This window comes from Urocampus carinirostris, chromosome 8 (assembly GCF_059441175.1).
Source record: "Urocampus carinirostris isolate Australia breed hairy pipefish chromosome 8, RoL_Ucar_1.0, whole genome shotgun sequence".
NCBI classification, from domain to species: Eukaryota; Metazoa; Chordata; class Actinopteri; order Syngnathiformes; family Syngnathidae; genus Urocampus; species Urocampus carinirostris.
This window is the reverse complement of record NC_142356.1, coordinates 21,817,354-21,844,566: the sequence shown is the minus strand read 5'-3', so window position 1 is coordinate 21,844,566 and position 27,213 is coordinate 21,817,354. Positions and strand designations below refer to the sequence as shown.

At 40.8% G+C, this 27,213-nt stretch overlaps 1 protein-coding gene, 1 long non-coding RNA gene and 1 pseudogene across 3 annotated transcripts in view; 1 reads left to right on the top strand and 2 right to left on the bottom strand.

The window, feature by feature from the left end:
• Positions 1-27,213, bottom strand: part of sdk1b (sidekick cell adhesion molecule 1b) — a 421,825-nt gene that overhangs the window by 298,930 nt on the left and 95,682 nt on the right. The window lies entirely within an intron of this gene.
• On the top strand, positions 4,227-4,407 carry LOC148361241 (U2 spliceosomal RNA; annotated as a pseudogene).
• LOC148361240 (uncharacterized) lies at positions 25,762-27,024 on the bottom strand. The gene is made up of 2 exons (XR_015851211.1): positions 26,553-27,024; positions 25,762-26,134 (listed from the first exon to the last, which is right to left on the bottom strand). It is a non-coding gene; the product is annotated as an uncharacterized LOC148361240 (long non-coding RNA).

The following is a 27,213-nucleotide window of genomic DNA, read 5'->3' as shown; positions in this document are numbered from 1 at the left end:
ATCATTTAATTGTGTCATTGTAATCCTGTGCAGTCCTTTGAGACATTTTTTTGTGATTAAGGGCTATATAAATAAATTTGACTTGACTTGACTTGACAAGTAGTTAAGGATCCGTTAACCGTGAATGACATAGTAATAAGATATAAGTTATTATTTTAGAAATATAAATGAAAATGTCAGCCCTTGGCGCCGATAAGTAACAAAAAGTGGCTCTCAACGTCAAAAAGGTTGATGACCCCTACTTTAAGGTCACAAGTATTTCACTCTCAACTCTCCTTTCTTATTGGGAACAGCTTTCTCATTCTGTATCTATTTCATTGGCGTCCACTCTGCTCGTTCCCTGTGGAGATCTCAGGGTCGCATTTTCTTCCCTTCTTTCCATCTTTAGTTGCCCCCTCTACTTTGGATTGATAGCTGCGTTCGCTGTGCACGCGGGGGAAATGCTCCATCGCCACTTGATTTATATCTGAGCCCGTGTGTGCATGCCGATGTGTGTGTGAGTGTGAGCGAGCACTAAGAAGGAAACGGTGAGTAAGTGTTAACACCGCCGTAAGAATTTATTTGGAAAATTCCTCACTGAATGGCTAACAGCGCTACCTCGGCCATTCCAGTGAACAGCGACATGATTCATCTCAGCATGTATGCTAGTGTGTGTGTATGTGTGTGGAGCCGTAACGGTTTATCATACCCTATGAATCGACTAAGTAAGGCAGGCACGGCTGCACGCAGTAAAAAATAGAACCGTGCGAATGTTTTTTAAGTGCCCCTGCCATTTCACTTATCTGCACTTTCTTGGTAGCCGGCTCCACTTCTCGTGGCCCTTTAATCCTACCTTGTGCTTTAAAGGCAAGTCCATTAGGGATGAGAGATGGAGACGGCAAACGCTAGCGAGCTTCTGAGAGGAGCAAGGTCAGCGAACGGGATGTTTTGCTGTCTTTGTCACCCGTTGTCAACCAACCACTCTCCGCCATTATGCTTCAAGCACCTCGGCTACAGAAAGCAACGGTCACTATTACCTGGCAGTGTGTCGCTTTGACCAGGCCAAACAGAGCAGTGATTGTTTATTTCGCTTTTGCAAAGGAGGACTGACAAACTGAAAGGCGCCGTTAGGAGGCTGACGTGCAGTAAATGCATGTGGTTGCAAAGAAAAGATTAATGATTGTGTTCCTCAACCATCAAGTAATGATTTGTATGCCAAACAAACAAATGTACCATTAATTATTTCTGTATAACCTGCACTCGCATACAAGTTGCATCCCTATTTTTTCATGAAAAATCTGTAAACATTTTTGTTCTCAATTTTTTCCCCGCTCAAACTAAGCATTGTAGGTCACAAACGTTTCAAAAATGATCGCAACCGGACTTGAGTGCCATATCGTAATCACTATACCACTAGAGTTACAAATGACACGGGAAAAGGCATTAGAGTTTATCTCATCATCACATTAATTTTACAGTACAAAGTAAAACGTGGAGTCACATTTAAAATAATTCATTAAAACTGAATCAGACTTGGGTCACCACGGTGGGAGAGTGGTTAATGCGTCCGCAGCACAGTACTGAGGTCATGGGTTCATGTCCAGCTACTAGCCTTCCTGTGCGGAGTTTGCATGTTCTCTCGTGCTTGCATGGGTTTTCATCGACATTCCAGAAACATGCATGACAGGTTGATTGGCCGGTCTAAATTGTACTTGAGTTTGAATGAGCGAGTGAGTTATCTGTCTCTGTATGCCCTGCGACTGGCTGGCAACCAGTTCAGTGTGTCCCCTGCCCAGGGTGTCCCCGTAGAGGGCTGGAATTGGCTCCAGCACCCCCGCGACCCTACTGAGGATAGCGGTGCAGATGATGGATGGATGAATCTGACTTCAAAAGACATCAAATAAATATATTCTCAATTATAGTTTCAACTGTGAGCAAAGCGAGTGTGATGATGTTTTACCCAGGTGAGTAAAAGTACAATGAAAAAGGATTAACGAATGATGAAACTTTTAAACAATTAAAATATGTTAAAGACGCAAACGCCATGTATCGCTCCTTTAGCAAGAACAATAAACACATGTTAAAGCCTAACACAATTTATTAGTACATATCGGTAAGTGCAAACATATTGGAAATTTAGTATTCCAAATGGTAATCATCTCAAATCTCGGGTCCGCATTCAGGGTTTGTACACCTTTTTCTTGGCCAAATTCAAGCACTTTTCAAAGACTTGCAAATAACATGTTTCAATTTCTTCAGTACTATTAAAAGAAAAAATAAGACATCACTTATGTATTTTGGAGATCTGCAAATAAATATTTGATTAATACATGAGATTTTTAATTCTGCGTGTGCATTTATTGAAATTAGAGTTTGAGGAAATTGCGAATATATTTGTTGGTTTGAACAATATGTGTGTAAATATATTCTAAACAAATTTCTACCCATTTCGGTGTTAGCTAAAATGACGGTAATATTCAGATTATTTTTTTAGTTGCAGAAAAATCTTCCCATTAGAACTTACCACTTAGAAATGCTACCTTAATTATTTGCATGGCCCATATCAAATGTCCATAATTGATACATAATAGATATTTCACAGTGGCCTGTTAAGGTGTAGCATGCACCTGTTCTCTTGGGCACAATGCGTAGGTTGCGATGACGCTTAATAGGACAAAGCCATACAAAGTAATGGTGGCTGCTGTTACTCACAAGGGAAGAGGAAATGCAATCGCATAACCAAGCTGCTAAAGGACAGTGTTAGCGTCATTGTTAGGCAGACTTGTTGTGAACCATGGCAACAATTTTAAGCAATTAATGGCATTTTTCCCAAAATGTAAGCATTTTTTAAATATTTGAGAACACAACATTAAAATTCAAGCGTTATTAAGGAATTCAAATACTCATACAAAGTTTGGTTGTTTTAAATGAAATGTATTACCGAGCAAACGCTAATGGTTCACACCTCAACTTTGAAGTATTAAAAGTGTGTTAGAACTCCACCAAATTTGCACGTCCCACTAAAGTAAAACAGGTTGAGCCGCTGTGGGAACCATGCGGTGTTAATGAATTTGAGTGGGAGAGGTCACCACCGGGGCCAGTCACCCTAGAAAAATCACTTAATCTTCATAGAGCTACACCCGTCGTGAGACTAGGCTAACGGAATTGACTGTCGACTCCGATGAATACTGATTTGGGGTATCGCAGCGCCCACACACACACATTTGCCGCGTAAGGATGAAGGAGAGAAAATACCTAAATCAGTCGTTTTTATGACAAGTCATTTTACTTTTAATAAGCGGTAGCAATTTGCGTGGCTAAGCATTTTTCCCCCTCACTGCAGAAGAGTTTTTGATTATTGGGAGCAAATGAGTTCTAGTCCATTTTGATCTCATAAATCTGCCTGCACTTGTTTTAACAGGCATTTACAACACGCAATTAGGGTGCCACAGTGGTTGGGGAAGGGATAAGTTAAGAATTTTTTGCATGGTAATGGCGAACTGATGGAACTGAGGGAAAGCAATTAATGAGACAATCCAAGGTGATGGTGCTGATCATGATGGATGAGGTCATAAATGAACACTAAAAGATTTTTACGCGGTTCGTGCTGCTGTAACGTGAGGTGTTATTTAAAAAAAATATGAACGCTAGCAAACATCATTAATGGGAAACGCCTCCCCCCAATTAGTTGTGTTTAGTGATCCATGTAATCTCAAATCTTATTCTTCAAAGTTATAATACAATAAGTAACCATGTGTGCAGGAGTGCTTTTAAATAGTAAAACGCCAAACAAAAACAAGTCTCAGCAACCTAGCGGCTCAGTTCAAGTCTTCTAATATCTGAGAGGTCGCCAGATCCACAGATACAGAGTTTTTTTTTCTATTCCTAACATTATTTTGCCAAGGCAAAGGCCTGAACCCCACTAAAAATGGGTCAGTGACCCACTTTTGGGTCCTGACCCACCTGTTGAGAAACACTGGTATAGGTGACACACAAAAAGGCAGTAGATTTGATCTCACGATCACTTTTTTGGACACAGTACCACAGAAAAATGTTAATTTTGTTGTGCGTTTAACATGTTAAAATGACAATAAATTATATTTTATTCTTACTTTCTATTCTAAGCATTGTTAGTGACAAATGTATCGTCATTGTAACAAGTGAAATGCACATAAAACGTAGCATTTGTCTCTGGTACCGTGAGTATAGATAATGTGATAATGAGATATAACCTAATGTCTTTTCATATGTCATCTATACCACTGGTGGTCCAGATGTTAGAGTACGGAAATGCTGTTTACGAAACGAGGGTTCACGATTTGTTCGATTTAGGTGATTTTTGCAATTCGGAGATGGAATAAGAGCTTGCTCTGTCCACTCCACGCATCGGCCCGGTATTGCAGTACCTCCGGGAACGGTGCATTCGCAATGATCGCAGCAAGGCTTTAAGGCTAGGACCTTAGCTTGGCCTTTTGGCTGAGAGTAAGAGTCCCGGCTCCTAGGCTTTGCAGCGTATTATGAACTGACCGATAACGGATAATGGATAATGAATAAAGAAGACAGAACAATAACCCTTAAAAAAACCCTCCCCCCCTCTACTGCAGCCTGGGTTTGATTCCTGTTACAATTACCGTTTTGCTGTAATATATGAAACTTTGTGTATAATGCACAACCAAAGTTCTTTTTTGGGTTGAAAAAAAAAAAATTCCATCATACACGAATAAATATGGTAGGTGAATTTAAAAGCACAACCTTTTGGATTTTGCCAATCAATTCTTATATCATTTAATATACCGTAATTTCCGCACTATAAGGCGCAACTAAAGGTCTTCATTTTTTTCAAAAGCTGACCTTGCGCCTTATAATACAGTGCGCCTTATATATGGCTCAATATTAAATCGCAAGGTCTCGCAACTTACGCAACAGCCACCGACTCGATTTTCCCCCGAACGATAGGCTAAAGGGCCAAAACAGTAGACGCTTTAGTAGACGGTCTTTCATTTTCCTTATCATAAGAGTTATTTTCTTCTCGAACAAAAACAATTAAAATGTGCCATCAAAGCTTGCATACAGTAATTCTAGGATTTTTTTTATTAAAGTATCTCTCTCTCTCTTTCTCTCTCTCTCTCTCTCTCTCTCTTTTTCTCCCCCTGCTCTCGCTTGCCATTGCCTTATTTGATCACAAGTTTCCCAGCTTTACTTTCCACCCCACACTTGGTAGCACTTGTCCTGATAACCCTCCAATAACACTCCCTCTTCACTACACTGGGGATCAAAATCAGAGAAAAATATTTTGTTTTAAAAATTAAATACATTTGAAATAAAACACTTTTACTGTTACACGGTTAAATGAAATTTTGGACATCTTGCAAAGTCAGAGAAACTGGCAGTTAGAATGCCATTTAAATGGAGGTTCATAAATAATCAAGGAAATTAGCACCATGTGCAAGATTAGCACCATTGAGTGGGAAGCACCTGAAAGTGTAATTTTGTTTAGAACAATTTTGGTTAAGTACAGGTTTTGGTTGAACTGCCCTACCCATTTTATGAAAAAAGTGTTGTACAGTAGTAGCATTGTATATACACAACAAAATGTCCTTAAATTGTAGAGCAGTGAAGATGGCACTATTTCAAAATTAGTACATATGTATATTTCTTTTACAAGTTGTTCTCTAATTTTGATCTCTAATGTATTTGAACACTCTGTACTTTTGGCCCAGTGCTAGTTTGTTGCCTTCATGTCTTGTTCCAAGCATTCTTGTCCTAGCCTTCTGTCATTCCAGTTTACAGAACCCTGCATTTCCAGATCACAAGTGCTGCCTATCGAAACACTTGGATTGTCACTCTCGCTATTTGGCATCACTAAAACCCCCGACCCCTCGCCTGCATCCTTGCTACTTGACTTCTTGTGTAGGGAGCCCTGCTTGAATAGATAATCTGTTTGCTGTACTAACCAGTGTTACTGCACTATGCTTCCGCACCACCCCGTGTGGGTTTCAGACAGTAGTCAGGCCTTAGTTTCAATCAGGTACACCTAATCAAAAGCCATGCACTTAGTGTATGTAAAGAACAATCAACAAATGTAATTGGTGCTCTCTAGTATTGGAATTCCCTTAGGATTAAATTTTTTGACCCACACTAATTAAATGTGTTACATGAGACACTTGATGAGGAAAGACCTCCTGCCTGAGCTCCTAATTACGTTAACATGGCCTCATGACTGGAGCACCCGTGGCGCCCTGCTGACTCATAAAGGACACCTTGGGCTCAAGGATGAGAGGCTCTGTTCCTGGATGGGAAGCGAACAGAGAAACCAGCACACGCCGGGAAAAATGTTTCCTTGGCTTAAGGCTTGCATAAAAAAAAAACATCCTCTAATCTTTTCCCACAATTCCCAAAAATGAGGCTGTAGATATTGTCAGCCTTTTTATTGCTGTTCATATAATTAAATGACTAACAATAGCAGCAGCGGCTGTTTTAAACTCCTAGAGTGGAGATTATGCATCTTTTCTTTAGCACCCCGAGAGATCCAACAGCGCCAGGTCCTATCACGCTCTCAGTGAGCTTTGACTGATAGCTATCAAATCGGAGAGGACAGGTGACTGACTGATCGCGACTCATAGATCGACAGATGACAGAACAGACCGAGATACCAACAAATGCACACAAAAATGCATGCCGGTTTACTATCGTCGATGGTGGGAAGGTCACGGTTTTTGGCTACTCCGAATTAGGGCTGCAACAATCAGTCACCATTAGAGGTAAGAGCTGGCAGACAAAATTCACCCCAAAGTCAACATGCTTATTTTGCAATAAAAAAATTCATCCAGAAAGAACACTTAAAAAATCACAAAAGAATCCATACTGGTGAGAAGCCTTTTTCCTGCTCATTTTGCGGACTAAGATTCTCAATCCAGTCCAATCCAAGCTCAACGAATCAACCCATAGTTTCAGCATGTATATGTGAGGACTCAGGAGGAGGAAGGAAGTGTGATTTGGGCGCCCAATGCTTAGTGTCCAACAGTGCCACCGAACACAAGTCTGGACAAGTGCACGTGCCGACGAGCACACATGCCGAACGAGCATGCATGAGCTTCCACAAATAATAACAAACACAGAACAAATGATAGAAGAATACTTCAAAAATAAAGTCAATAGGAGGGATGTCCACCCTGGCCCTAACACGAACGTAAAGATTTTTATTTTCGGGCCGGTTTTAGGCTTTGGCCTAAAACTTTACCTCTCGACGACGTCCTCGAAAAAATTGTTAATTTATAGTCAACAATGAATTTCATTAGCCTGGAATGGCAGGACCAGAACGGAAACAGGACCCAATTGCGTTACGTTTCTCACAAGTTTTATTACAGGAAAGAGAAAGGGCTGCGTCCATGATCCGGTGTTCACTGGACACGGGAAACAAGTCGCTCTTGTACTCGGGTGGTGCTCCGAACGCAGAAGTGGAACTTTCGTAGCGAGCAATGGCGGTGTCGGGGACGGGAAAAACAGGCCGATAGCCGGGACTGAGAGAGCAGGGCGTGGTCGGGGCCGGAAGCGAGTCGTACGCCAGAATAGGAGAGAAAACGTAGTCAGGGACGAAAAAAGGACGAAAGCCGGGACAGAGAGCATATGTGGTCAGGATCAAAACGGGTCAAAGCCGGGGACAGACGGGAGCAAAAACGGGACAGGTGGGAGTCAGGGTCAAAAAAGGTTTGCCTATAATTCACTGAGGTTAGCAGACGGACTGACAACAGGCGACAGACAGGACTGGGTTCATATACTGACAGGGAGCCAATCAGAACCCACGGCAGTTGGCGCCAAAAGAGCGGGCACAGCTGAGTTACATCAGTAATCATGACATAGAGAGGGATGGGCGTCAGGCTGAATTTGCCCAAGACACACCCCAGAAAGTGGTGCCTTAACCACGCTGGTGATTAGGGGATTCATGAACCATGAACCGTGAAGTTGGTGACTAGAAGACTATTGACATAGTTGTTACTTGAAGCCCAATCCTGAATAAAGCGGATACATTGGTGTCTTAAGATCTGAAGTAAATGTCATCAAAGTTATTGAACCAATGACACTTCCATACGAAACCTTTTCAAATTCCATTTTATTGTGCATCTGTTTTCTTTTCCCATGTTTTTTTATTTGTGTTTGCTGATCCATTTTCACCTGTTCATCAGCCCAGTCCCTTGTGTCGACCTAAAATATGCCTCCAACCATTGTGCAGGCGTTACTTGTCTCCTTGTTAGTCTGCTGGTATTCAGTTCCCTGGTTTCTTTCTATTCACATTTCATCATTGTTTCTGTTTCACCAGTCATGTTGCGCAATCAGGTCAGTTGGGGTTTTGTACAGTAACTGCGAAAAAACAAAAACAAACACAACAAAACAAAAAACAAATAATTTGCCATCTAAATGATCAATTTTCAACATTTTTTCTCACTTTGTGCATTGTCATTGTCACGAGAGCGTGGTGGCGTGGAAGGGGATCGGACCAGAACGGAGGCAGGAGGCATGAAGGGAGAACTCAAATGCGTTGACGATCCATAAGTTTTATTTAATAAAATAAAAGTCGCCCAATACTCCGGGGCAAAACAGAACAATACAGAGTTCCTCCGGCACGAACTCAACAGGACATGGCATAACAGACTAAAACATGACAAGGCATAACAGACTAGAACAGGATAAGCATAACAGACCGGGATTGTGGATAATGAGTAATGAACCCGCCACGGCAGAGCCCACAATGCAGCCTTAAATACAGACCCACAATTAGTGGAACTGCTTTCAGCTGTTGCCCAGAGGGCGGGGCAGACTGGTCACCAAGGCGACCGTGACAGTCATTTCACAAAGAGAGTTTTTGAAAACAAGAAAAAAATGTATATACGTAATTGCAATAATATATTTCTGCAATTTATTATCACGTGGTCCTCTATTTTGATTTCCTGTCTTGGCCACTAGTTGGCAGTAAAGTTTAAAACATAAAGGAAAAATAATACCTAATCTTCTATTACTGTTAGTGATTTCAAAAGACGATGATCATAACGCAAATATTTTTCTTAAATAATTGACTGTTTTTAAAATATAGCACAAGGTTAAACACAGGTATAAATCAATGAAGAATTGTCCTCCATAAATATGTTGTGTATTTATTAGCAAATTTATATTATTGCCGGGTTTCCAGCATCACTTCTGGTTCTGACATGACGGTTGTATGTCCAATCCATATCCATTCATGTTAAAGGAAAACAAGGAAATGCCGGAAGATTATTTATACTTCAAAGAAGTGTTTCTTTGAAGTATAAATAACTATGTCTTGTAATCATAATAAGTAGATCACAAATATATTTGCACATGGTCTCAATGCATAACATTGTATTGTATTGTTGCAGTTGTTACCATCAGGGGGAACAAATTAAAGCTTCAATAACATGTCCCCTGTGGTCACAGTCCTTATTTGGTGGTTTAAGTTCGAGTCATATCGATGATACTACAGAATGTGTAATACACGCACTTTTTGTGGGGATAGTTGTTCCCTACAATATCATTTGTCACTCACAGGGATAGTTTGTATTTCGAAGAATTCATATTTTGGTAAAATTTTACCCCATATGGACAGTGGGACATTCTTAAATAATGATTATTTTAATGTTTTTTAAATATTTGTTTCGTGGTTATTTGTTTTAGTGGAGGGATTGGTTCAATAGTTGATTGCCAAGGTCCTAATTGACGATTCTTACTGTACTGCAAATCGAAAAACATAACAGATACAAAATCTTGCAGCTTAGGGGAAAAATATTTGCACTACTCTATATAGAGATGAGGAAAAGGATATAAGGGAAAAATACAAGAGCTTGAGGCATTTAGCAATGCCAGTATGTTATTATTGATAGTAAGGAATATGCCTACAGCATTATTAAACTAAATTAATATAAGTCTTTTGAAAATGTCGGCTTATTGTTTGGCATTTAATAATACCACTCATGGTGCTTTTGTGTGTTTAGGAGAGAGCGAGAGACAGCCGGGGAAAAAGCAAGGCAATCGGATGGAAGAGACTGTGATCAGTGACATTTCCAAAGAGGTGGACCACCTTGCAGGGCACATCTGCTAGAGGACACACAAATGCTACATGATACTGTCGGCTCTGATCGTCTGATTGGCAAACATCAGGCATGAACCGACATTTGGGGGCATTTTATTGCAGAAAATGCAGACACAAATTGTGTAGATACTTCTAGAAAACATGCATTGTCCATTTACACATGCTAGGGCGGCATGGCTTCAGCCAGGGCAGGAGCTGGCAACCCAAAACGCTGAAGAAGACATTTTGACCCAAAATAAAAAAACATGTTTGTAGCCACAAAAAATGAAAGGCTTTATGTAAAGAAGGCAACACATGATGCAAACGTGTAGTGTATATATCTATATCCATTGTAAAATGTTAAGAATGTCCATGTCCTATGTGTCCTCCTACAAAAAACGTATAATTTTCCATTATCAAATATTTTATAAAAAGCATCAGGGAGGAATGATGGAAGACGAGACTGACGATATGGAAGCACTCACTGTAACACTTACAACTAATTGACTGCACCCTTAAAAGAACAAACATTTTACAGCATGTTTGCGTTTATTTCCAGTGTAGTTCTTCAGGAAGTGCAAGTGCAAACTGGCCACGCTGATGCTAACGGTGATTGGTAGCTTCTGGGAATACACATAAGTCGGCTTTTCCTTCCAATGTCGAGCGAGATTTTTGTTTGAAGAAATATCTTGTATATCAAAATTCGTAGGTCTGAAGGTGCTTAAATATAGAGGTACCACTTGTACAGCTAAGATATTGGGCCGAAGTACGCACCTATACGCCAGGCTGTTTGTTGTCATGGACAGCAAAAATCACTCTTGCGAGATAGTCGGGGTAGCGTGAATGCTGTGCACCTCGGTGCCGGACTTTTTGTTGTCGGAGATGGCCATTACCACCTTTACTTTCCACAAATAAAATGTGAAACTTCCGTTTTTGTCAGGCTGGGTCGCTCAAGTCATGTTAATCTGTCTGGCTTCGGGTTGGTGCGAGTGTTTATACCCACGGGCCGAGTTGGGTCAGGCTAGATCTTACCTTTATACCACTGTCATGATTTATCTACATAAAATTATTATTGCAAAAGTGAAAAGAAGTAAATGTCTCCAACACATTGTCATCTTGTCTGTTCTTTTCAAGGGAGTGAAATAAATAGCTCCTGTTGCGACCAGACTCCACAAAGGAAAAGTTGTGCATACAAGTGCCTGTGGTAAGTGTTGCACACGTAGGAGTGAACTACACACACACACAATTCAATAAGTAAATCTCTGTTTTTACCAACTCATTTGATCTTCCCCAACACCCACTGTCCTCAAACTCTTTACATGTCCTCATTAAAACATGCTCACTTGAGAACAAAAGAATGAGTGTGTTTATGTGTGTCTTGGATGGATGAATGGATGAATGGATGGATGGATGGGGTCAATAGCAGCACGCTCCTGGGGGTGTGTCCTTGTCGGTCACCATTAGCATTCAACCTTTACACGACTGCCCCGGGTTCCACACACACTCGACCCAGATCAGGGCGATTCCAGATACTACTTTCCTCAGAGACGAATGACAGTAAGAAGTGTCTCAGAGTTGAACATGATTCAAGAGCAACAATTATAATATTTTCCGGACTGCAAGGCTCGCCTAAAATCCCCAATTTGGCCAAAATTTGAAAGGGGGCCTTGTAACCAGGTGTGCCTTATATACCGCAGAATAAGATGGATAAGATTGGAAATGCATACAGTAATTATAGGTTGGTTATAAGGTTTTACGGTGTACTACCATTTTTGAGCAATTATATTGCAATTATCAAACAATCAATAAACATCGCTGACGTAATTCGTAAAAAGTTTAAAGCAGCAGGAATTGAACCCACGTACTGACAGTGAGAGCGCCAACATATTTCCATAAGACCACCAGTGGTAAGGATGACATATGAAAAGGCATTAGAGCACCACACTATTTCAACACTCAGAGCCAAAAACAATTGCATTCTGCACCCCGAAAGACCTGTTGTCCACCCTTTAGGAGTCCAGCTGCACTCCATGTATCATCCTGAATCAGATGCACCTGTTTGAGGTCGTTAGCTGCATAAAGACACCTATCCACCCCATACAATCAGTAAGAAACTTGTTACATGGCTAAGAACAAAGAGAGGTCCGAAGATACTATAGACAAAATTGTACAACTCCACAAGGCTGGAAAGGGCTACTGAGCAATTACTAAGCAATTGGTGAAAAAAGGTCCACTGTTGGAGCAATCATTGGAAAATGGAAGAAGCTAAGCATGGCAGTCAATCTCAATTGGAGTGGAGCCCCATGCAAGATGTAACCTCGTGGGGTCTCAGTGATTCTAAGAAAGATGAGGAATCAGCCCGGAACTACACAATAGGAGTTGGTCAATGACCTAAAAGGATATGGGACCACTGTTTCCAAGGTTACTGTAGGTAATACACTAAGACGTCATGATTTGAAATCATGCATGACACGAAAGGTTCCCCTGGTTAAACCAGCACATTTGAAGGCCCGTCTTAAGTTAGCATATGACCTTTTGGATGATACAGAGACATGGGAGAAAGTTTTGTGGTGATACAAGACTAAAATAGAACTTTTTGGTCATAATTCCACTAAGCGTATTTGGAGGAAGAAGAATGAAGTGTACAATCCGAAGAACGCCATCCCTACTCTAAAGGTGGTAGCATTATGTTTTGGGGTTGTGTTTCTGCACATGGGACTGGACGAGTGCATAGCATTAAAGAGAGGATGACTGGGGCCGTGTATTGTGAGATTTTGGGGAATAACCACCTTCCCTCAGTCAAAGCATTGAAGATGGGTCGTGGCTGGGTCTTCCAACACGACAATGACCCGAAGCACACAGCCAAGAAAACCAAGGATTGGCTCCGTAAGAAGCATATAACGGTTCTAGCATTGCCCAGCCAGTCTCTAGACCTGTACCCAGTTGAAAATCTTTGGAGGGATCTTAAACTCCGTGTCTCTCGGCAACAGCCCGGAAACCTGACTAATCTAGAGAAGATCTGTATGGAGGAGTGGGCCAAAATCCCTCCTGCAGTGTGTGCAAACCTGGTGAAAGACTACGGGAAACCTCTGTAAGAGCAAACAAAGGTTACTGTACCAAATATTAACCTTTAATTTTCTCGGGTGTTTGAATACTCATTCGCAGCTATATCAAACAAAGACATTGTTAATAAATCATGCAATTTGATTTCTGGATTTTTCTTTTTCGTTTATTTCTCACAGTGGACATGCACCTATGATGAAAAATTCAAAGTGGGTAAAATAACAAAATAGCAGGGTGTTCAAATACTTATTTTCTTCACTATATATATTAAACCGCACAGGTGAAGATGTGGAAAGACTATTTAATCTATCAGAATGCAGCACAAAATGTACTGTGCAAATAATTGTTTCTGGCAGAGTAAGATAGTGTAATAATGAGTGTAGTAATGTGCTTTTTCGTATGCAGTCCGTACCACTGGTGGTCTAGTGTTAAAGTGTAGGCTCCCTCACTGCCACTAGTTGGGTTCAATTCCAGTCGCATTTTTTACGACCTTGGTCAGTGACACTAACCATTGCGTTAACATATACCGTGAATGTACCAATCGTCCAATGATTGTAAACAAATACAAACAGTAGCTCTTACTGTAGTCACATTTAAATACAGCTCATAGCCCAGATTGCCTTTTTTATGAAAAAGTTTTTGTTTGGGGGATGCTCTGGCGGGTCTTATAGTAAAGAAAATAAGGTATGTTGAGCAAAAGCCTAGACATGGGAAGAAACAGAAAATCCTAACTTGATGTCCATCAGACAAACATAAGCCTGAGCTACTTTATTTAACGACCTTGCATCTCTTTCAATCACACTGTTTTCTTCTCTGTAATTGTGCCATTGTTTAATTATCCTTGACTTGTCTTACCTCTTTGGAGGATCATTTAAGCCAGCTTGTTTGTTTCTATTTTTTTCCAACTTTTTTTGGGGTAGAAGTACAACATCCATCCGGCACCCACTCCATCTCTTGTGTCTGTGCATGTATCCAGGCACCAATCATATCGCCTCTCTGACAGCTGCCATAGGTCTGACCTTGGACATTGTTGCCTGCCTGCTTCTGAAGTGATTGACGAATTGTATCCACTCATTCATTATTGAAGGAGGAGATCGTGAGCGCAGCGCCAAGGGGTATCGCCGTTACAGCCCAGCAGAGCAGACGGTAGTAAAGTGCTCAGGTGGAGGGGGAGGTCATCCGAACAAACAAGGAAAAGTACGGAGGCTGATAAAGGAATGAATGCTGTCTGAGAATGATAATGGTCGGATCAGACACAGGTGCTGTCCTTCATCGCTTTACATTCTTGACTTTGAGCCAGTTTGCAAGAAGTGGTTGAAGCTGAAAATGTTTGCATGAGTTGCATGGTGATCTTCTTGGATGACCATTTCAAAGAATCTCCATGATGAACGAGGGGAATTGATGGTTCCTATCATGTCAGCTAAAAAAAAAGTACTAGTCAAGTCAAGTCAAGTCATTTTTATTTGTATAGCCCTTAATCACAAAGAGTCTCAAAGGGCTTCACAGGTTATTACACAGACTATATTACACAGACTATATTACACAGACTATTTTTCAGACTATTATTACACCATCCCCTGCTCTGGAACCAACATGAGGGCAAGGAAAAACTCAAAAAACCTCAACAGGAAAATGAAGAAACCTTGAGAAGGGACCACACATGTGCACATGTGGTATCCCCCTTCCACTAGAAAATCACAATGACCGAGACCAGGTGAGCTATTCTCAGAACCAGTCTGTGGGAATCTCGGCTATCTTTGGAGGCACCCTGGGGCCCGGCGGCACTACATTTGATACCCCTGTTCTAGATGATGTCATACTTCAGGTCCAAGTACTGATACGATGGCACTGTGTAATAACCAGGCTCATCCTTTTCCCTCAAGGACAAAAGGACAAGAGTATGAAGTCACTCATAAGCTTTTGAATATAACTGTGTTTTAAGCCTATATTTAAACACTTCCACAGAGGTTGCAGATCGAATCTCCAAAGGCAGACCATTGTACAGCACCGGTATCCGAGGGGAGAACACTCTTAATCCTGCAGATCTCTTCGCGGCTTTTGGTATCACGCGTAAACCAGCGAATTGCGAGGTAAGGCTCTAAGCAGGAACATGGGGGGAAATTAAATCATAAATATATGAGGGGGCACCTCCATGCAAAAGTAAATAAGTTCTTGTTTTTGTGATTGACCTCAGAAATTTACAGATCTAGTTGTTAGAAGAATGTTCCAGGCTATGTTGCCGACAACAAAAGTTCACTGATCAATAAACAACACAGATACAAGCTAGGGACAAATGAGTGGAGGAGGGGTTAGGGTTTAATTAAGGCTCTCTAGGACTCGTTTTGGCCGGCAAAAGGCTCACCATCATCGACCAAGCGTCTTGGTGCGCCAAGGCCATACCCGGAAGTCGCAATACACTAGGTCAGGTCCTTGCTCTGTCCTCAACTCACCTGATAAGGGTGCACTCTGGGTTTTCTTTAGAGTTCATTTCAGCGGCAAACACCACACTATTTTTTGCTTGGCTTTATGGTGCACGTCAGTAGTTGCATTGACTAATTGAGGTTTTCTCTTTCTGCGCTCCACTCGTCGAGTAACGATGCTTTAAAAAAAAACAGTTATTTACAAACAATTGATGCCTTACTCTTTTATTTGAACATTGAACTAAATGAATGTAGACCCCTGACAAAATCAAATTGTGTCTGGTGGACTCATCCCATATGGCCAACTGTTTAAATTTGAGATTTTGTGTGATTATTCCATCGATTGTAGAAGTGTTTGGATCAGTGGTCGGGAATGTATGGCTCGAGAGCCATATATGGCTCTTTACATGACATACATATGGCTCTGAAATAAAATTTAACCTGCACAAATAACTAACACATTCATAGCGATTTCCGCAAGTGCGAAGCCTGGTCAATTAGTTTGGGTTCAGACCGGTATTTATAGGACACCATTTTAACTACAGTTTACAGTCAAGGTGTCACAGCAACAGATTCCATTTTGCGGTATATCGCTAAATAATCATTTATATGAAGGCTCATTAAACAATCTATGTTCATTGTTGAGACACTAGCACCTTGAGCATCTACAGCAATTTGATTGGATGAGCGGAGCGAATGGGCGGTGGAATACACAGGGTGCAAACACTCCTCCCTCTCACTTACCTCAGTCTGCACTAAATGTAAACACGTTAGTATCCTCGTTTGCAGTATTGCAGTACTGGCAATGCATAGACAAATGGGCGATTTTTCTTTCAAAAAAAGATGACAAAGTCACATTGTCATCGTCTGGTCGGAGAGGGATAATTATCCTCATTTTGAATATGATTTGTTCTAATATCTACAGTTTATTTATCTTTCAGATATTTGCGTTCATCCAGTACCCCAGAACAGCAAGACGTTTACAAAAAGATGAAAACAAACCTGTTGGATATGAAGCTTTATGCATGATATTTACATGCAAGTGAGTGCTTTTGACCATGTTGAGGCCAGCATGGATGGCTTGCGATGTGCACTGCTGCTGGGGTAAATGTGATTGGTTCAAAGTTATAACCGCAACATATTTGACCCTGGTGGGTGTTTTGCATAAAAAGCCCAAATACTACCGCCAAATAGCTTTCAGCAATGGCAGACAATCTCAATGAAATCATAACCGCACAGATGAAATTGCCGGTGGGCTTCTATTAAATAAAAGGAAATATAACATACCGGGGAACAACTCCAGTAGCATCCGGTCATAATTTAATCAAAACATGGCTTTTATCCTATAGCTCAGCAATAAAAGATTTGTAATCAAAAAATACATGATTTGAAACTGGACAGTATATTTGTATCAGAGTGTAGGGTTATTTGTTTCCTTCAGTAGAAGCTGGTAATGGTCCTTCAATATGAGACGTCTTTTAGTTATAATATTGTTTTCATACGTCCAAACATTATTAAATATTTCATGCATGTTTTTTTTTTTTACTGGTCTTGACGTTTTGACAAGGAATCATCAATAATCCCCAGACGATGCAATGAAACATGCTTACAGTGATGAGTAATATCATCTTAGCTGACAGCAAAATCCAATAGTCAGTCTCCTCCTGTGTATTTTTGTCATCCATTTTGAATGTTGGTCCACACTTCATCATCTCCCCTTGTCATCAGTCTCAATTATTCTTACCTCAATTCCATACCTCGCATAGGTTAGCATTGATTCTTTTTTGCTTGTTTTTTGGGGGGGGCGGACTAACCGACTCATTTCATTCTCTTTTCAAATTAGAGCGTGTGCAACTGACATTTGTTGTTTAAAAAGTTTCAACAACTGATATTTGGACTTTGGACTATGTGCATTTGATTAAATTATTAATAGAAAATGTACAATAATGTCATCAAAACCGTATTGGCTTGACAGTTACCTTAATCACACCAAGGCAAGTCAGACTCTGTTTAAACTGTCTGACGTGCTCTTTAAATGTCCGTGTGTTACCAATCCACTGCTATGATACACAATATCTGCTTTGAAAACATTGCAAGTGGTATTTTTATTAACCCTAAAAAGGTCAAAATGCTCCCAAATTTTGAAGTTTTGGTACACGTAGTTTATGTTGTCGCCATCATTTCTGTATGGTTGGCACGGATGCCCATTGCCCTCACTTGGGCCCGCTCGTTTGGCGCCAGCTGCTGCTCGTAGCTTGATTGGCTTCCCTCCCATTTAAACTCAGTTCTCTCATTCACTCCTTGTCAGTCCGTCAATGAACCCCCGCACTTGCAAGACGTGTATTTTGACTCGGTCCGGTATCCTGCTTGTGTATCCAGTACCCGGTATTGATCCCATCTGTCCCGTACTGTCCGGTATCTTGCTCCAGCATCCAGTATCCGGTATAGAACCCGTCTGTCCCGTCATGTCCGGTATCTTGCTCGTGTATCTGGTATCGACCCCGTCTGTCCCGTCCTGTTTGGTATATTGCTCGTGTAACCAGTATCCGGCATCGATCCCGTTTGTCCAGTCCGGTTTCGATCTTGTCTGCCTCTGGCTTCTTGTTTTCCCGCGCCTGACTTCTCTGTCTCACTTTTTCCGCTCAGCGATCGCCAAATCACTGCCGTTTGCTTTCACGCGCATGCCTGCCCTATTCTTGTAAAATGAAGCTTGTGTGAAAACGTTACGCGCTGGCTCCACCGTCTTTTCGGGTTCTGAAAATGTTTATGTTACTGCTTGACACTATTGGCTATTGCGCATGAGCATAACCATGTAGAGATGCCTCCGTCTGTTGGAAAAACAAGTCTGGCAACAATAGTCAACCATGAAGCTCATTTTCGACTATTACTATAATTGTTTTTTTCTCGACATCGTAGACTAATGATTGCAGCCCTAGTATGTTACAACTTTGGACACTGCTATTCACATGTGGACAGGAAAAAGAGCAGTTTTAAGATTCACCTCTACAATCTGCCTCTTCCATTAAGGCACTTGCTTATTTGGCCCATGCGTCCTTTTCGGCTGTTTTTGTTATCTGTTTGTATGGATGCGAGGGGCAACCATAGGGCACAAGGATCACAGAAACAACAGAAAACGATTAAGGGGTTGTTATGTGCGAAGCAAGCCATAAAATAAGTTTGCTAGACGGCCAAAAAGATTTGTGTTAACGTTACTTTATCTTAACGCAAATAATACTACCCTTATTTTGAAACAATCCAAATGTAACATTTTTACTGTACCAAACACTACAGTGCATTTATTTGTAGATGTAGGATTGAATTACTTGAATCGTTTCACGGATAAAAAGCAAAATCGAATCTAATTATATCTGTGTGACTAAAACTCAAATTCATTCAGGATATTTATTAAGATATTTATTTATTAATGTATTAATACCCAGCAAAGAATATGATGTTTGAGTTGCATTTTTGCAACAATCTATTTTTACATGTTTACACAAGTAATCAGTCTACGAAGTGGAATTAATTATAATAATGTCATATACTAAAACAATGATCTTGGGTTAGTTGTAGATTGTATCCCAACAACTCTCCATAATGTTAAAATATACTGTATATACTCCACCTACAGCATGCATGTACATTAAACTTCATAAATGTGGATGTTTACCTCTTCCTTTCCACAGTTTGCAAACATCTGCCACTAGCTTATGTCTCTGCACTGTCACCCGTCCCAAATTACCTAAAAGGCTATCTCCTCTGGGATTCGGCACACTATATCTCAGAAAATGTATAAATTTCTGTACTTAAGTCATTAAATACAGAGGTACATAGATGTCCTTGTGAAAAGAAAGGAACTGTCATTGCAAACACAAAAGATGGGGATATAATATATACAGTAGACTGAAGGTCAACCAATAATTCAGCACAGATGTTTCCATTTACTAGGAGCGGCCAAACTCTGCTAATGACTGGAAACACGCAGAGACTTCATACACTTTCATTGTTTGCCAAGGGCTTCGTTGTTTGGATTTGTTTCACTATCAGAGATACCATAAGTGTTAAGGAGGGTGTTTCTATATTTAGATGGACGTTTCTGTTTTTCTTTCTCCATGCAAGTAGTTTGTTTGAGTAGTTTTTTTAAAAGATAGCTGCTCAGAAAACATTTAATCAGTTTGTTGTCACCTCTATGCTTTGAGGGAAACTGAAGTTGTGGTTGTTTGCTGGTGCAATTGCACTTTTTGCAGGTACCGGGAAATCATTAAATGTCGTCGGCTGTCTCAGTTTAACAAGCGAGAGGGTGACATGACTTTGTTTCCATCATTTTTATTTTTGTTATCATGCAAGTATTTTTTTTTGTTATTTGTTTTTACAATCACAAAAGGGATGAAATGTTTTAATCTGATTGTTAATGGAAGTTATTTGGCTTGATGGTTAGCCTGAGTTGACGAGTAAATACAGACTCTGCCCTAATTATGAACGAGATAGGTTTCGGACAATTGTTCATAAGTTGAATTTGTTCGTAAGTTGCTTCAGTGCTATATTTTGTATGTTTAAGGTTTGTATACAGTAAGTATGTTTAAGGCTTGTATAAGTAACCTGTATTTTTTTTAACTAAAAAAAAACATTTTGTAAAATAATATGCTCTATAAAGATAAATAAAGTTGAGTTTAAGTTACTTTTGGAACATGAGCTTCAAGAGTTAGGCGACGATCTCCTCCGTGGTAGAAAGTGGGCGATAAAAAGCGATCCAACCATTTTCTCAAACGCATCAAGCCCTCTTATTCAACTTTCACTTCAAAAGAAACGACTCGCCTCTTCTTTACACTTCACACCAACCATATTGAATGGAAGGACAAGATATTAAACAATAAAAACGTCAAAGTTCTTAGCGCGCTGGACATACACTATAGAATGTTTACACACCAACTAGGAAGAGGAAGAGGATTTTTTTTCTTTCGGGTGGATGCTGGGTGACCTCTCACAGCGCCACGTGGCGGAAAGAAGCACCACAGTACTGTCTCCTACTAGGAAAAAGGTGCACACAATAGAAAAATCGGACTTGCAGCAATGTCCGGATATTTTTCGACATCCCGAATTTTTTTTTCGTATCTACCGTCTTTCGTAAGTCGAATGGCCGTAGGTAGGAGAGCATCTGTACAACATTTGAAAACCTAGAAGAAATTGGTCTTCAGCACTTGACGCAAAGAGCCGATGCTACTTACTCAAAATGTGCCCACCAGAGGTAAGATCGGGGCCAATAAATCCAATCCCGAGCCCGACGAATGAACTTGATTTGAGGGAGCAAGCCAAAAAAATATATATAATTTGCATATCTTATTTGTGAGGCTGAGGGAGAGGATGGAGGAGGAAGATAATGTGATTTTGGCCGCCGAACGCACACGCATGCGTGCGTTGGCGCTGTCGACAGAGAAAAGGAACCACAGAACATGACATGTGTAAATATAGCCACAGTGTAAGGTTAGGATGGTGTGTGCAGTTGCCACAAAGAGTTAACTATTGAAAGTAAGCACAAATCTGGTTTCCAATTGCCTTGTTAAACATTGCTTTGGCGACAAAGATGGAGCTTCCAATCTCGCCCTTTCCTCCGTTCCTCGCCCTGCCTGGCGATCCACCAGTGCCGTGGATCTTTTGAAACTTTTATTGAAGCCAACAGCTAGTTACACGCGAAAGCAGGCAATGTTAATCCGGCATACATGGCTTAGCCACCCTCTGTAGGTTTGGAGATGAATGGAGTCTAGCTAGCTAGGCACACGACAGACCTTAAAGTGCGGGACAAGCATTTTTTTTTTATTGCCGTATGACACGTAACTGATTAAAAATATTAAAATACCAGCTAGAGAGAAGCCCGGCCCAGCCAGAACCCTAGTTAATGTTTGACATTCGCGTCGGGTTTGGTCAGGGTTCGTTCGGGCCAGGCCTAAAATATTACCTGTCGTGCCCACTCTGAGGTAACGTCAAGAAAAATTCATACCGAAGGCTAATGAATTAATTCTTAGGTTTCAAGATTCCTATCCTTTTACAGCATTTATTTTTTAATTATATGGCCACTACCCTGTAGGACAGAGAAGATTTTTCTCTGAAAGATACGAGAGGAACAAGACAGGTTGAAAGCAAAAGAAGCAGGAGAATTTCAAAGCAGGTGTTGGATTCAAAGTTCAGAGTTTCATCTGCTCGCTTCTTGCAATTTGTAAGTCAATGTGCTGAAAAACCGTGAGCATGTGAGTGTGTAAGTGCAGTGCATCAAATGCTCAGCTGGCTAAAAAAAAAAAAAAACTTTAAGGCTAAGTTATAGAGAGCACAGACTGTCCGTGTAGGGTATGGTAGGGACACTGGTTGGTATAGGGGGTGAAAAATGATCAAACCATATTTCATGGAACTTTTCTGAAGATAATGTAGAAAAAAATCAGGTAAGATACCGTTTTTCTTTTAAAGTTCTTACATTTAGGGCATATTCAAATCACTACCACCAACTGTGTGATTTAGTTGCTCCAAAAGTGCTTTTCCAGAAACCCCATACCCTATTGCTTATTAATTTATTGACAATGGAACATCAAGGAAGGTTAACCATTTTCAACCCTTGTCTGGAATTGTCAAAATCATGAGGCCAGGAAAGTTTATCACAACAAAACATTTAAATTGTAGAAAAGCAAGTTAGTGAACCTGCGCAGTTGGTCCATTGTACAAAATATTATGCAAGGTCTATGAATCGGAAAGTGGCAAATTGACTACCACCAAATGCTCCATTGGCAGGGGTGACGTAAACCACAGCCAGTTGCTCAGCGGTCCGTCAAATTTGTCATTGAAACATGTCCAAAACGATCCAATGATAACATCAGCTTTATCCATCTGCTGTGCCTAAGTGTAGCTTACCTTACATGCATAAAAAAGTCTATGTTTTCATGGTTTTTTTTGCTAATTAATAAAAGAGTTGCTGGTAAGACCGTATTTTAGTTACTGTATTTACGGGACTATAAGTCTCAGACTCCCTTATAATTCTAGCAATGTGCCCTGTCTGTAATGTATGGTGGCAGTTGTAGACTGGCTCGGTAGCCTTAGGATTGGGTGTCCGCCCTGAGACAGAGAGATCACAGGTTTGAGCCTTGACCGAGTTGTACCTAAGACTTACAACATATTTAAGTGAAATACGATGTTTTTGTAAGGTCGTTCACATTTCCAACTATATGCAACTTGTATTTGATCTCCTGTGACTTAAATGCATCTCCTGTGTGAACGCCGTCATATCCTGATTGCGTGGAAGAGGACATGTTACGTCACATACAATATGTACATTGTTTGCAGAAGCACTCGCGGATGGTAATGCCGTAGCATATCTAGCAATTTGAAAGCTATTGTGCTACCGGAGGCTGAACAAAACATTAATTAAATCCAAAGCTCACTTTCCCTCCCTTCTTTGTTTTTGTCTGCCATGGTAGTTTGATTTATATGCTAGGGGAAATAACATGGAAACCAAGGAGCTGCAAAGGCATTGAAAACAAATCTATAGTTTGCAGGTCAAGGAAGCTGAAAAATGAACTCTGACAAGTTTTTAATCCGAGTGTTTTAATTTGTAGTCAATTTTTAACTAAACCTCAACCAAACTATGTTTTGTTCCTGCTTTATTTTTAAATATGCACACTTGTATGCTTGTGTTGTTGTAAGACAGACCCAGCAAAGGGCATCCACACCCTATCATGCTGTGCGTCTTGTGTATGTGTTAAATACAGAAAAAGAACCAGTTTTGGAGACTACGCTTTTGACACAGTGCCCCCTATGGTCGTAAAAATATGGTAGTCTGGATATGATGAAAAGGTAATCCCACTCCGACTCTCCGTTTTTAGGATGCATCGCACTCTTGCATTTGACGTGACACTGTCATTATATCCACATTCAGTCAAGTATGCAGACCCGAGTCCGGGGAGCTCATGAATAGCTAACAGGGGAGATGCAACAAAGCTCAGATTTACAGAAAATGGCCCTCCACCAACAATTCCTGTATTGGCTGCCGGTGAAGATGGATGAAGCATAAAGGGTGAGAAAGTAATGCAACACAAGTGTGGTAGGGGGGGCAATCAACTGTGTATATGAGAACGAAAGAAAGAGAGCGAGAGAGGGAAGGGAAGAAAAATGGAAGATATCATATGAACTTATTGGAAAAAGAAGGAAAAAGTAATTTCACATGCAGCCCATCTGCCAGTCGGTCTGAAAGGCTTATCAGTTTGCATGATAAACAAACTTGATAAACGAAGAGGAGTGTCTTTCTTTAGCAGATGCTGAGCGGGAAGTGCATTCTTTTGACGTCGGTGTGTCACGATGCGGCGATAGTGAATTTGGCAGATCTCCTAGAATAAATGGGGAAATGTGGAGAAGGCTGGGCTATAGCCGGCACAGTAAACAGAAAACCATTATCAGCTAGTCTGCCTTCACCTTCATATGTCCTTATTGTTTCCTTCTAGGTGTTCTTAGAATGCAATCGCAGTTTGTTTTGCTTGTTGCCGCAGCGCTCTGTTTGGTCAGGTGTGAGCTCGGAAACAGAATGCGGGCCAAATGAGTCGGCATGGTTCCAGGCAAACTGCGGAGTGCTTTGTAGTGAAGAGAATGGAATTTGATGTCAAGCGGGTCTGCTGGCAATGAACTAATGTTGATGCCTGATAACACTATGGCTGAGTCCCATTCTTCGCACTTTCACTCGCTATGTGCCCTAGTCACTCGGTTTGCGCGTTCACGTGAAAATGGGGTGTGTCCCGATACTCTCAAGACCGAGGCAGAAGTGCCCTCAAACCATGTCGTAACCACTTCAAGACCGAGGGGGCTCTCGACCTCACTTGGCAGCGAAGTGACTACCCAGAAGGCTTTGCGAATTCTCAATATCAACAAACATGCCCGAAAAGGAACCGCACAAATGTAAGTAGTTTTCCACAACCACGCATGTATTTGCAACAAAATGTATTGAGATATCTTAGTTAGACGTAAATGCAATAGAAAATCGTATTTTCGCGTTAAAACACGAACATTGCAAAATCGCTACTTTACGAAGTGCACTAATCTACCAAGGGAGCTGGCAAAAAAAATCTTCACGCTACAATCTGTAAAGTAGGATAACTGTGCAGAAAATCACGGTTCAGCCCATCCCTGTTTTTATCTTAAACGAGTCGTGCTTTTACATCTACATGGAGCATAGTCAGAATACCGTTCTGGACATAAGCCCTTGTTTACTGCACACAATTTCGGGTGTCGTGTTTTATTTACAATATGATTCTTTCATGTGAGATCAGAATGCATTAGTTTTCATCATGCATTATGAGTAATGTCTCCGAATTTCACGTGGAAATACAGTTGAAACAAATTACTATCACATAGTCCACTGCCTTCTCTGTAAACACATATTAAGTAAACAAATTAATTACCTTCTCAAAATATTGTCCAAATGTGGAGACAATTCTAAAGCATGTGATGCTGGCCAATAGAAGGCTCTTACAGCCATAAGAATAACATGTCATTTTTTTGTATCTATTCACTATCAAATAATTATCCAGAACACATCCTATAATTTCCTGTCTCATATCAACTTGTTGAGCATCCTATACACAGTTGTTTTGTACAATACATCAGCATTAAGTAATTCTTGTTTTTTCCACCCAACCTAAAGGCCACTGTAGAACGTCCCGTGGAAGAGCTGGTCACCATCACAGCTACCACGCCATCCACACCACCGGGCACGTCGTTGGCACCTTCTAATCCGGCGCCAAACCCCAAATCACCCAGAAAAAAAAGGAAGCACGATACACTCCTTGACTTTTTGAAAGCGGAGTCTGCCGGAGCGAGGAAAAGGCTCGAATAAACTGTGGCCAAAACTGAGTGGTTCCCGTCCTTTTTGGGAAGCTCGTGGACAAATTTCCAGAACAGTGACATCTCTGCAATGTTTCCCTTTGTTTTATAAAAGGATTTTTTTTTTTTTTTATTAAGAACTCAATGAAGTTCTAGTTTGTTTCCAGCTTTATGGAAGTATTGGTATATTTTTGTTAAAATTTGTGACACATTATTTATTTACTATTATGTATTTTGGCCCAATGTGAGTTTGTTTTTCTGAAAGTAAACTATTATTTAAGCTGGAGTGATTTGTAGTTGTTTTCTGTCCAACAGTCACATAGTTCACACACAGTATCTCACATCATTATGAAATAAACCACCAAGGTGTTACTCAAAATGAAGATGTTTATTGAATAGTAATGCAGAAAAGCACATAATGCAAATGTGGGTCTGACTTCCAGAGCCTAAAATATGGCTTTTGGGCAATTTATTCCATATTAACTGTGGACAATTATTTGTACGGTGGACCAGGGAACCCTGAAGACCCGTGACACCACACGGTAGGACAGAGCGTGGACCAGCCAGTACACGTAGATCAGGACCTCCAGCCATGGCCCTGTTCCCTCTTTAGCAGCTCCTGCAGGGCCCACATAACCTTGCTCAACCTTAAGTCCTGAATGAGTTCTGACTCCACATCCAACCATAAGCACAGGATGGGAACATTCCTGTCCAACCTGTCCACGCTTATGGGACAGCCACTCTGGAACACAATAGATAACAAACAATTTAGACATAAATGTGGGCATAGAAAAGAAAAAGACCGCTTTAACTGTGATGTAAGCATCATGAAAAAATGTTGAAATGACCTTTTTATATTCAATGACAACTCTTTTGAATTAAATTCCTTATGAACTAAGGTTTTTGGGTCGTACAGGGAAGTTTGGTGACGATATTATGTCAGCTAAAGGGTCAGGTGGACTGTTCTTGTGTTTGTTTACGTTTCGTCATGTCACAGATTCAAGACCCCTACTATATGTCATAAAATGGCATTAAGATACTAATAAGTAGATTGCCATTTATGTCTACACAAACATAGGGTATTATGTGAACGTGCATTGTATGTTAACTCTTACTGTATTTGACCGAACGGGTCAAATTTTTTTAATGAGTGTACGTACCTTGTAAAGATGAATCAGCACTACATAGCGCCGAAGCTGTCTTCAGTATAGCACATTTCTCCTCCGTTGATTGGAGACACGGAAAAGATGATTAGCTTTCAGGCAATCGGTAATAACACAGCAGTAGCGGGCATTTTTAACGTTGCACGAACTCTCCAACTGACACACTACAGGTTGAGACTCGAGTTGTTTACATGTGACGTAGACCAATACGTCACTGAGGTCTACAGCCAATTAATATTACCGCCATCTCCTGGACAGGGGTGGAACCTTGCAAGTCTTGTCCAAACCATCTCCGCTTTGCACTTCACTCGCGGAGGGCACTCCTCTTCGAGGGACCTCACTGGAGGGTCCTCAGGGCCGAGTGAGAGAAATGGGATTGGGCCTATGACTCATTTTACAGGGCAAAGCTTTACATGAATTTGGTAGCACCCTGTAACAGAGGTAAGATCGGGCCGAAAAAAATCCAGACCGACCCGACTCAGGTCCCTCGGTATTAAAACCAGACCCAGCCTGAGCCCTAAATATTAACTTGATTTGCAGGACTGTACCTGAAATAAAGTCAGGTTTCAGGTTTCAAAAGGAAGAGGGGTGATTTATAATAACAAAAGTTAAACAAAACCGTGTAAACATTTACATCTTTTATATTTCTGTCTGCAGG